Source organism: Triticum urartu, chromosome 2 (assembly GCF_003073215.2).
Source record: "Triticum urartu cultivar G1812 chromosome 2, Tu2.1, whole genome shotgun sequence".
NCBI classification, from domain to species: Eukaryota; Viridiplantae; Streptophyta; class Magnoliopsida; order Poales; family Poaceae; genus Triticum; species Triticum urartu.
In genome coordinates, this window is record NC_053023.1 from 23,853,521 (window position 1) to 23,863,211 (window position 9,691).

Below are 9,691 nucleotides of genomic sequence, written 5' to 3' on the forward strand. Positions count from 1 at the left end.
GCTCGGTGGTGGTGCTGGTGGGTGGTGTTGATCTCATCACCCTGGCAATGATGGGATCATGGCCATCGTCGTCCATGCCTAATTGGCACATGAAACTGAACGAAGAAACACTCAACATATTTCTTCATGCAAAATCAAATACTATTGCAACTAAAATATATAATGCAATAACGAGTGTTTCAATGTTCTTCTATTTATAGTCAGCGGGCAACAAGTTACAAATATGTTCTTCTTTCATCACTTGTTATTTTTGTGTACCTCAGGCTTGTAGACAATACGATTTTGTTAGCCTGCACCACTACACTGATATTTTGAAATGATAAATTTTAGCAACTATGTCAACAGTACTAAATCGCAGAAAAAAAGAGAAACAACACCAACTTTAGCTTCACCAGAATTTCCTCAATATGTAGGAATAAAACAACGGATCTCAGCTACTTTTCATAAACCATGAAAATATGTAGAAACTTTAATTTTTCAACCAAAATAACACAATGGTGCATTGAAATAGGAAAAGAAGCACATAAACGACAATTACCTTCCTCGTGTAGTAGAGAAACACCATCAATGAATAGTCTCAATAAGCTTTCTGGATGTTTCAGTCTTCGGACGTAATATTCAGTTCTGACATAATATTTAGTTCAGAGAGGAAATCCCTGTGTAGTAAGGTATGTTGTGTATGCCGGCAATGTCGCGGGAGAGGCATGCCCCAGGAGTGGCACTGCAGATGCACGCCTTGCACCCCAGTCCCTCGCCATGCAACAGAGAAGCACCGCCACAGCTCGCTGGCCACCGGCAGGGAATAGCAAGGTGTGGCGCCGCAGACCCATGCCTTGTACCCCCATCCCTTGCCCTGCAAGGCAGCCTGTCGTCAGGATCGACACCATCTTTAATGTAATCTTTTCCAATACAAACCGCGTCTTTAAAATACAGCAGCGCAAAACACTTACAGACCAAAGTACTCTAAAGTGATATTTCCAGTTCTCACAAAAAAGTGATATTTCCAAAATAAAAGTTTGGCGTTGCTAATTTCAGTATCTACATAGAGCAAAGCCTTTAACAGAAAACATCAATGGATTTAAGATGGTGGGAGGATTCTGGATAGTTGGCCTCACCGGAAATAGAGGCGTTCGGTTGTGCTCGACGCGGATATGATAGTAAGATAGTGAATAAATCACAATTTTATTTCAGGTATGAATTATTAGGAATTTGATTCCACCTTAGAATTAACATATTGCATCTATATTTTGTAACATCTAATTTCAGGTCGTCAAGTGGTTCAGGTTGTAGGGTGTAGTTACAGATGTACAAAGATCACGACAATGAGTAAACATACAATCTAAATTTATTCTGAAAGTCATGCATCTAGACCAAACAAATTGAGTTTGGTAAACGGTATACGTGAATTTTCACAGCTTTGCTCAAGTCGTCCGGATCCGGTCACCTCCAGCAGACCTCGCAAGTCATAACAATAGTTTCCTTGTGCTAACCCTGCAACCCATTAGTCAAAAACATCAAGTCTATTTAGATATGTATTGAAAAGTAAGGATTATAAAATTCAAATAAGGGAAAAAATAAGAGATATAATATAAAGATATAGTTCTGAAATTGTGTGGTGGTCCAGTGTCTCACCCTTCAGAACAATTTTCACGAAGGTGTTTGGGTCCAATACAGTGGGTATATCATTGTTTCATTGCACATCCGTACCATCAATGATCCATCAAACAATGGCCACATCTCATTGTTGATCAACAGTGACTAATTTAACTTGAGATGCAAATAACCCATTGGTATAAACCAGTTGTAATACCGAAGATCGTCTCCAGTCATCGTTGAGCAATCACCCGCCTATGAGTCAACAAAATTGATGTTGAGGACAGCGATGTTAAATTCAGATAAAACTCCATCATAAATCACTAAGAACATCAATTTCAAGGACCAGCATCATGCCACTTTCCCAAACGCTTGGTGTCCTGAATCAAACTATTTCAATTGCATGATGTCTGTCGATGAAACAAAGCAAAAGTAGTGCAGATTGGAATGCTAGAAGACCCCCCCCCCCCAACCTCGCATGTTTCTAAACATGAGAAAATTAGTTACTAAAGCCAAAATAATGCATATCTATATATTATGTAATTCACTCTGAAAAATGAAATCACATTATACAAGTCAAGCATACTCAAAGGAACTGGTAATATTTTTTTCCAGCACATCTCAGTCGAACAGCTAATTCCAAGATGGGCATTATATGGCTCTCCCCAGCTTGGTAGGCTGCACCATGCTTCTTTCTCCAAATAGAAGAGCATAGTAAATGTTTTAGTAAATACATGGAGACGACGCATGGCACGAAACCATTATCCAGCAGTTGAAAAGCATCAAACTGGACGAGTTGACGAACTTTACCTGCTTGACAATCCCGTAGCCCCATCGAGCCTCGCGTCAAGCCCGCCAACCTCAGAGAATAACGAATCCCCACAGCTGCCGACTATTCCACCTGCTTCCACAAGCACCCCTTCGGCCGCCAGCAATGCCGCCTCCCGCCACCGATGGTCAACGTAAACATGCACAGAAACAATGAAATGGATAACACTTTTGCCCCCTCTATTACACATCAGAACCATCAAATTCAAACCTCGTCACAAAGCAGAGCATAATGTACTCAATAAAAATCAAGTAACCCTCCCTCACCAGCATCTACTCAATTAGACTACTAATCCGACTACCTTCTTTTCGGGGCAAAAAATAACAAATCTACACCACCCTCGCGCAAGCAAGAAGTAATATATAGTGAAAAAATGAAACACAAATTCGACGAAGAATACACTGTACGGACGCAACTATTTTCCACAATGTTATCTGGTGATAAATTTGCAGCTATTTTTTGGACATATTTTCCACGAATGTCATACAACAACAACAACAACAACAACAACAACAACAACAACAAAGCCTTTAGTCCCAAACAAGTTGGGGTAGGCTAGAGGTGAAACCCATAAGATCTCGCAACCAACTCATGGCTTTGGCACATGGATAGCAAGCTTCCACGGACCCCTGTCCATAGCTAGCTATTTGGTGATACTCCAATCCTTCAGGTCTCTCTTGACGGACTCCTTCCATGTCAAATTCGGTCTACCCGCTCTCTCTTGACATTCTTCGCACGCTTTAGCCGTCCACTATGCACCGGAGCTTCTGGAGGCCTGCGCTGAATATGCCCAAACCATCTCAGACGATGTTGGACAAGCTTCTCTTCAATTGGTGCTACCCCAACTCTATCTCGTATATCATCATCCCGGACTCGATCCTTCCTTGTGTGGCCACACATCCATCTCAACATACGCATCTCCGCCATACCTAACTGTTGAACATGTCGCCTTTTAGTCGGCCAACACTCAGCGCCATACAACATTGCGGGTCGGACCGCCGTCCTGTAGAACTTGCCTTTTAGCTTTTGTGGCACTCTCTTGTCATAGAGAATGCCAGAAGCTTGGCGCCACTTCATCCATCCGGCTTTGATTCGATGGTTCACATCTTCATCAATACCCCCATCCTCCTGCAGCATTGACCCCAAATACCGAAAGGTGTCCTTCTGAGGTACCACCTGGCCGTCAAGGCTAACCTCCTCCTCACACCTAGTAGTACTGAAACCGCACATCATGTACTCGGTTTTAGTTCTACTAAGCCTAAACCCTTTCGATTCACGGGTTTGTCTCCATAACTCTAACTTCGTATTTTCCACGAATGTCATCTGGTGAAAAATTTCTATTCGCTATGAAAACATTTGTCAATGTTTCACACTAAAAAAAAATTCAGATTTTTTAATTATTTTACTGTTCACCCAGGTTCAAGTGAGCTAGGGATTAGAAAAACATTTTTGGACAAAGTACTACAGAAATAATCCAAGCAATCCTACTATAATATCAAGGCACACATATAAGTGATTATTCTCTCATGCAAACTGAAGTACTCCCTCTGTTTCTAAATATAAGTCCATTTAGAAATTCCAATATGGACTACATACGGATGCATATAGACATTCTTTAGAGTGTAGATTCATTCAGTAGTCCATATTGGAATATGTAAAAAGACTTATATTTAGGAATGGAGGGAGTAGTATATATCCACCTCACGGGCTACTATATTAAGATGGCCAAGGCATTGTTAATCATATGAACATGGTACAGGCAAGGAGGACATTAGCTAAGAAATGTAGTATCAAAGATTAGATAGATGAACATGCAAAATTTGATGTAGAAAACAAGGATAATCTTACCTGAATCTCTTCCGATGACTGCGCCTTGGCAGAGATGATATAGAAAATCTCGACTGGGGTGTACTACTCAATGGGGGTGTCGTCTGGTAGCGGCGGCGTGCACGGCTGCATCAGAGTGTGACCCGCCACCACGGGCATAGGCGTTACAGATTGGCGAGTGGAGGTCGACGAAGGCACTGGCATGCCTGCACGAGACATGCGCAAAATTATCAAATCAGCATTGAACGTACCATATAGATGGATCTCTCAAAATATACTCTCATTCATCAATTCCTTTTCAGAAAATAAATGAAGTGGCTGGACCAATCTTAGCTCTGCTTGTATGTTGCTGCTCCAAAATCTTCCTCGAACTGGAGATTGACGGTCATATACTATGCATTAACTCTAAGGCAGAAACTTATTATCATCTTCAAAATAAGCTCACGAGTAAGAAGATATCCATGAGAAGTACATCAAATTATGTATGAAAATATCTGAACCAAACAGAGCGCCTATTTATTCTCATCTCATAGTTTTCATTCACTAAAATGTGTCGTTGGCCTAATATGCATGTCTGACCAAAAGTGTGATGAGGTGTTGGATCAGAGGTTTTAGTTAGGTCATGAACTGATCCCATCACTCAACAGTTAACACGAGAGTTTGGCGAGAGCAACAAAAAGTATGGTTAGCATATACGAAACACAAGTACAGATCCATAAGCAGAGGACACATATGGCCTGTGTGTTACTTGTTGTGGTGAAACCGTATGCTTTTTGACCAAATATATATATGCAAGGCAACATGCAGATGAATAGCATGAAGATGTGGGCAAAAAGGCACACGTTTGTTTAAGTAGGTTTGATAGGATGCTTAAAATAAGAAGGTTTACTATAACCATGGGCCTTGTAGCAGAAGAAACAACAAAGTAACAATGCTGCCGAAACAAACGGGATCCAGGAATTAAAGCATGGACAAAAGAATGCAAATACCGAATACTTGTAAGAATAGAAATGCAAATTAAAACGGATCTACTAACCCATAATTTTTAAATACAAATTATTTGAATATATTACAAATCAAAAGCTTGCAAGAATAGAGATGGTCAGATGGAACATACCGAATACCGACAGCGCACTAAAGACAATCATGAGGCAAATGCCCTTTCCGAGACCTCATTGCAGTAAATGTTCGAATAATATCCTTATCATCAACGGACTTGAGTACCACCTGCTCATTGTAACTTGTAACACATGACTTGAACCATTCATTATTGATCTTGCTACGCAGTTTGCTCCCTGTTAAAAAATAAGAAAACAGTTTTCTCTCTATTAGTGCTTGACAGAAAAACAGAACTGTTCATAAAACTTTAGAAAATTGACAAATCAAAAATACAGTCATGCAAACTTAAAGAAAATGACATGTTTGGCTTGACAGAACAAGGATTATAGGATCAGGAAAATCAGCTTTATCGACAAAATCTGATCTATATACAATAGTGTCTATATAACTTTAAAGTAGATACTTGGTTGCAGCTAAAATAGAATCAAGTGCTGCCGGCAGGTCCGGTCCTCGGATTTTAGGGGCCCAGGGCGAAACAAAAATCCAGGGCCTTTAGTATAAAGGTCTAAATAATAATCAATCTATGTAGACATAAATTTAGAGGCCAAAAAAAGGGCATCTAAAATCATTAAGCATATCAAATAATAAAATCATCCGAGATGCAAATTAGTAAATTAGTAATGATAGTAACTATCTATCTCATCCAACAATTTCTTCTCAATGCATACTTTCGAGATGGCATGACAGTACTAAAATTGAAAAGGACAATTATTTTTGGAAATTAGCATAAAGCTATGATAATATAAGATCCAGTTAAAAATCATCATCAAGAATCTGCCTCTCGCCTCTGGTTCATAAAACCTGCTAGGCATACCTTATCTAGAGTTGACAGTACTAAAACCTGCTAGGCATGACAGTACTAAAATTGAAAAGGACAATTATTTTTGGAAATTAGCATAAAGCGATCCAGTTAAAAATCATCATCAAGAATCTGCCTCTCGCCTCTGGTTCATAAAACCTGCTAGGCATACCTTATCTAGAATCTGCCTCTCACCTCTTGTTGTGGTGAACGATGTTTATTATCACCTGGACGGCAGTGCTAACGACCTGATTGGTGAACTATAGAGATCAGAGAGGAGAAACAATCAGGCAAATCGCTGGACAAATCTAGAATCAGAAACGCATAGGTCGCTGCTCGTTCGGAGGAAAAAAGATGAACAGCCAGATGTACGTACCTGGTGGCGCTAACGTCCTAGACTCCAGTCGAAATCAAATTAGGGTGCGGCGGTGCGGACACACCAGGAACCTAATTAGGGTGCGACGAGGACGACACGCTGGATCCTCATAGGGAAGGCTCCCCCAAACCATGGAAGCTGGCGTGGTCGCACGGAGGACGATGATGACGACAGGAGGCTAACCTCCTCCTTCTGAGGTACCACCTGGCCGTCAAGGCTAACCTCCTCCTCACACCTAGTAGTACTGAAACCGCACATCATGTACTCGGTTTTAGTTCTACTAAGCCTAAACCCTTTCGATTCACGGGTTTGTCTCCATAACTCTAACTTCGTATTTTCCACGAATGTCATCTAGTGAAAAATTTCTATTCGCTATGAAAACATTTGTCAATGTTTCACACTAAAAAAAAATTCAGATTTTTTAATTATTTTACTGTTCACCCAGGTTCAAGTGAGCTAGGGATTAGAAAAACATTTTTGGACAAAGTACTACAGAAATAATCCAAGCAATCCTACTATAATATCAAGGCACACATATAAGTGATTATTCTCTCATGCCAAACTGAAGTACTCCCTCTGTTTCTAAATATAAGTCCATTTAGAAATTTCAATATGGACTACATACGGATGCATATAGACATTCTTTAGAGTGTAGATTCATTCAGTAGTCCATATTGGAATCTGTAAAAAGACTTATATTTAGGAATGGAGGGAGTAGTATATATATCCACCTCACGGGCTACTATATTAAGATGGCCAAGCCTTTGTTAATCATATGAACATGGTACAGGCAAGGAGGACATTAGCTAAGAAATGTAGTATCAAAGATTAGATAGATGAACATGCAAAATTTGATGTAGAAAACAAGGATAATCTTACCTGAATCTCTTCCGATGACTGCGCCTTGGCAGAGATGATATAGAAAATCTCGACTGGGGTGTATTACTCAATGGGGGTGTCGTATGGTAGCGGCGGCGTGCACGGCTGCATCAGAGTGTGACCCGCCACCACGGGCATAGGCGTTATAGATTGGCGAGTGGAGGTCGACGAAGGCACTGGCATGCTTGCACGAGACATGCGCAAAATTATCAAATCGGCATTGAACGTATCATATAGATGGATCTCTCAAAATATACTCTCATTCATCAATTCCTTTTCAGAAAATAAATGAAGTGGCTGGACCAATCTTAGCTCTGCTTTTATGTTGCCGAAACAAACGGGATCTAGGAATTAAAGCGTGGACAAAAGAATGCAAATACCGAATACTTGCAAGAATAGAAATGCAAATTAAAAGGGATCTACTAACTCATAATTTTTAAATGCAAATTATTTGAATATATTAAAAATCAAAATCTCGCAAGAATAGAGATGGTCAGATGGAACATACCGAAGTAAGAAGATATCCATGAGAAGTACATCAAATTATGTATGAAATATCTGAACCAAACAGAGCGCCTATTTATTCTCATCTCATAGTTTTCATTCACTAAAATGTGCCGTTGGCCTAATATGCATGTCTGACCAAAAGTGTGATGAGGTGTTGGATCAGAGGTTTTAGTTAGGTCATGAACTGATCCCATCACTCAATAGTTAACACGAGAGTTTGGCGAGAGCAACAAAAAGTATGGTTAGCATATACGAAACACAAGTACAGATCCATAAGCAGAGGACACATATGGCCTGTGTGTTACTTGTTGTGGTGAAACCGTATGCTTTTTGACCAAATATATATATGGAAGGCAACATGCAGATGAATAGCATGAAGATGTGGGCAAAAAGGCACACGTTTGTTTAAGTAGGTTTGATAGGATGCTTAAAATAAGAAGGTTTACTATAACCATGGGCCTTGTAGCAGAAGAAACAACAAAGTAACAATGCTGCCGAAACAAACGGGATCCAGGAATTAAAGCATGGACAAAAGAATGCAAATACCGAATACTTGTAAGAATAGAAATGCAAATTAAAACGGATCTACTAACCCATAATTTTTAAATAGAAATTATTTGAATATATTACAAATCAAAAGCTTGCAAGAATAGAGATGGTCAGATGGAACATACCGAATACCGACAGCGCACTAAAGACAATCACGAGGCAAATGCCCTTTCCGAGACCTCATTGCAGTAAATGTTCGAATAATATCCTTATCATCAACGGACTTGAGTACCACCTGCTCATTGTAACTTGTAACACATGACTTGAACCATTCATTATTGATCTTGCTACGCAGTTTGCTCCCTGTTAAAAAATAAGAAAACAGTTTTCTCTCTATTAGTGCTCGACAGAAAAACAGAACTGTTCATAAAACTTTAGAAAATTGACAAATCAAAAATACAGTCATGCAAACTTAAAGAAAATGACATGTTTGGCTTGACAGAACAAGGATTATAGGATCAGGAAAATCAGCTTTATCGACAAAATCTGATCTATATACAATAGTGTCTATATAACTTTAAAGTAGATACTTGGTTGCAGCTAAAATAGAATCAAGTGCTGCCGGCAGGTCCGGTCCTCGGATTTTAGGGGCCCAGGGCGAAACAAAAATCCAGGGCCTTTAGTATAAAGGTCTAAATAATAATCAATCTATGTAGACATAAATTTAGAGGCCAAAAAAAGGGCATCTAAAATCATTAAGCATATCAAATAATAAAATCATCCGAGATGCAAATTAGTAAATTAGTAATGATAGTAACTATCTATCTCATCCAACAATTTCTTCTCAATGCATACTTTCGAGATGGCATGACAGTACTAAAATTGAAAAGGACAATTATTTTTGGAAATTAGCATAAAGCTATGATAATATAAGATCCAGTTAAAAATCATCATCAAGAATCTGCCTCTCGCCTCTGGTTCATAAAACCTGCTAGGCATACCTTATCTAGAATCTGCCTCTCACCTCTTGTTGTGGTGAACGACGTTTATTATCACTTGGACGGCAGAGCTAACGACCTGATTGGTAAACTATAGAGATCAAAGAGGAGAAACAATCAGGCAAATCGCTGGACAAATCTAGAATCAGAAACGCATAGGTCGCTGCTTGTTCGGAGGAAGAAAGATGAACAGCCAGATGTACGTACCTGGTGGCGCTAACATCCTAGACTCCAGTCGAAATCAAATTAGGGCGCGGCGGTGCGGACACACCAGG

At 39.7% G+C, this 9,691-nt stretch overlaps 1 long non-coding RNA gene across 1 annotated transcript; it reads right to left on the reverse strand.

The window, feature by feature from the left end:
- Nucleotides 1–351: 351 nt before the first annotated feature.
- LOC125540776 lies at nt 352–2,621 on the reverse strand. The gene is made up of 4 exons (XR_007297381.1): nt 2,404–2,621; nt 1,633–1,848; nt 1,402–1,491; nt 352–853 (listed from the first exon to the last, which is right to left on the reverse strand). It is a non-coding gene; the product is annotated as an uncharacterized LOC125540776 (long non-coding RNA).
- Between the last annotated feature and the right edge of the window lie 7,070 nt (nt 2,622–9,691).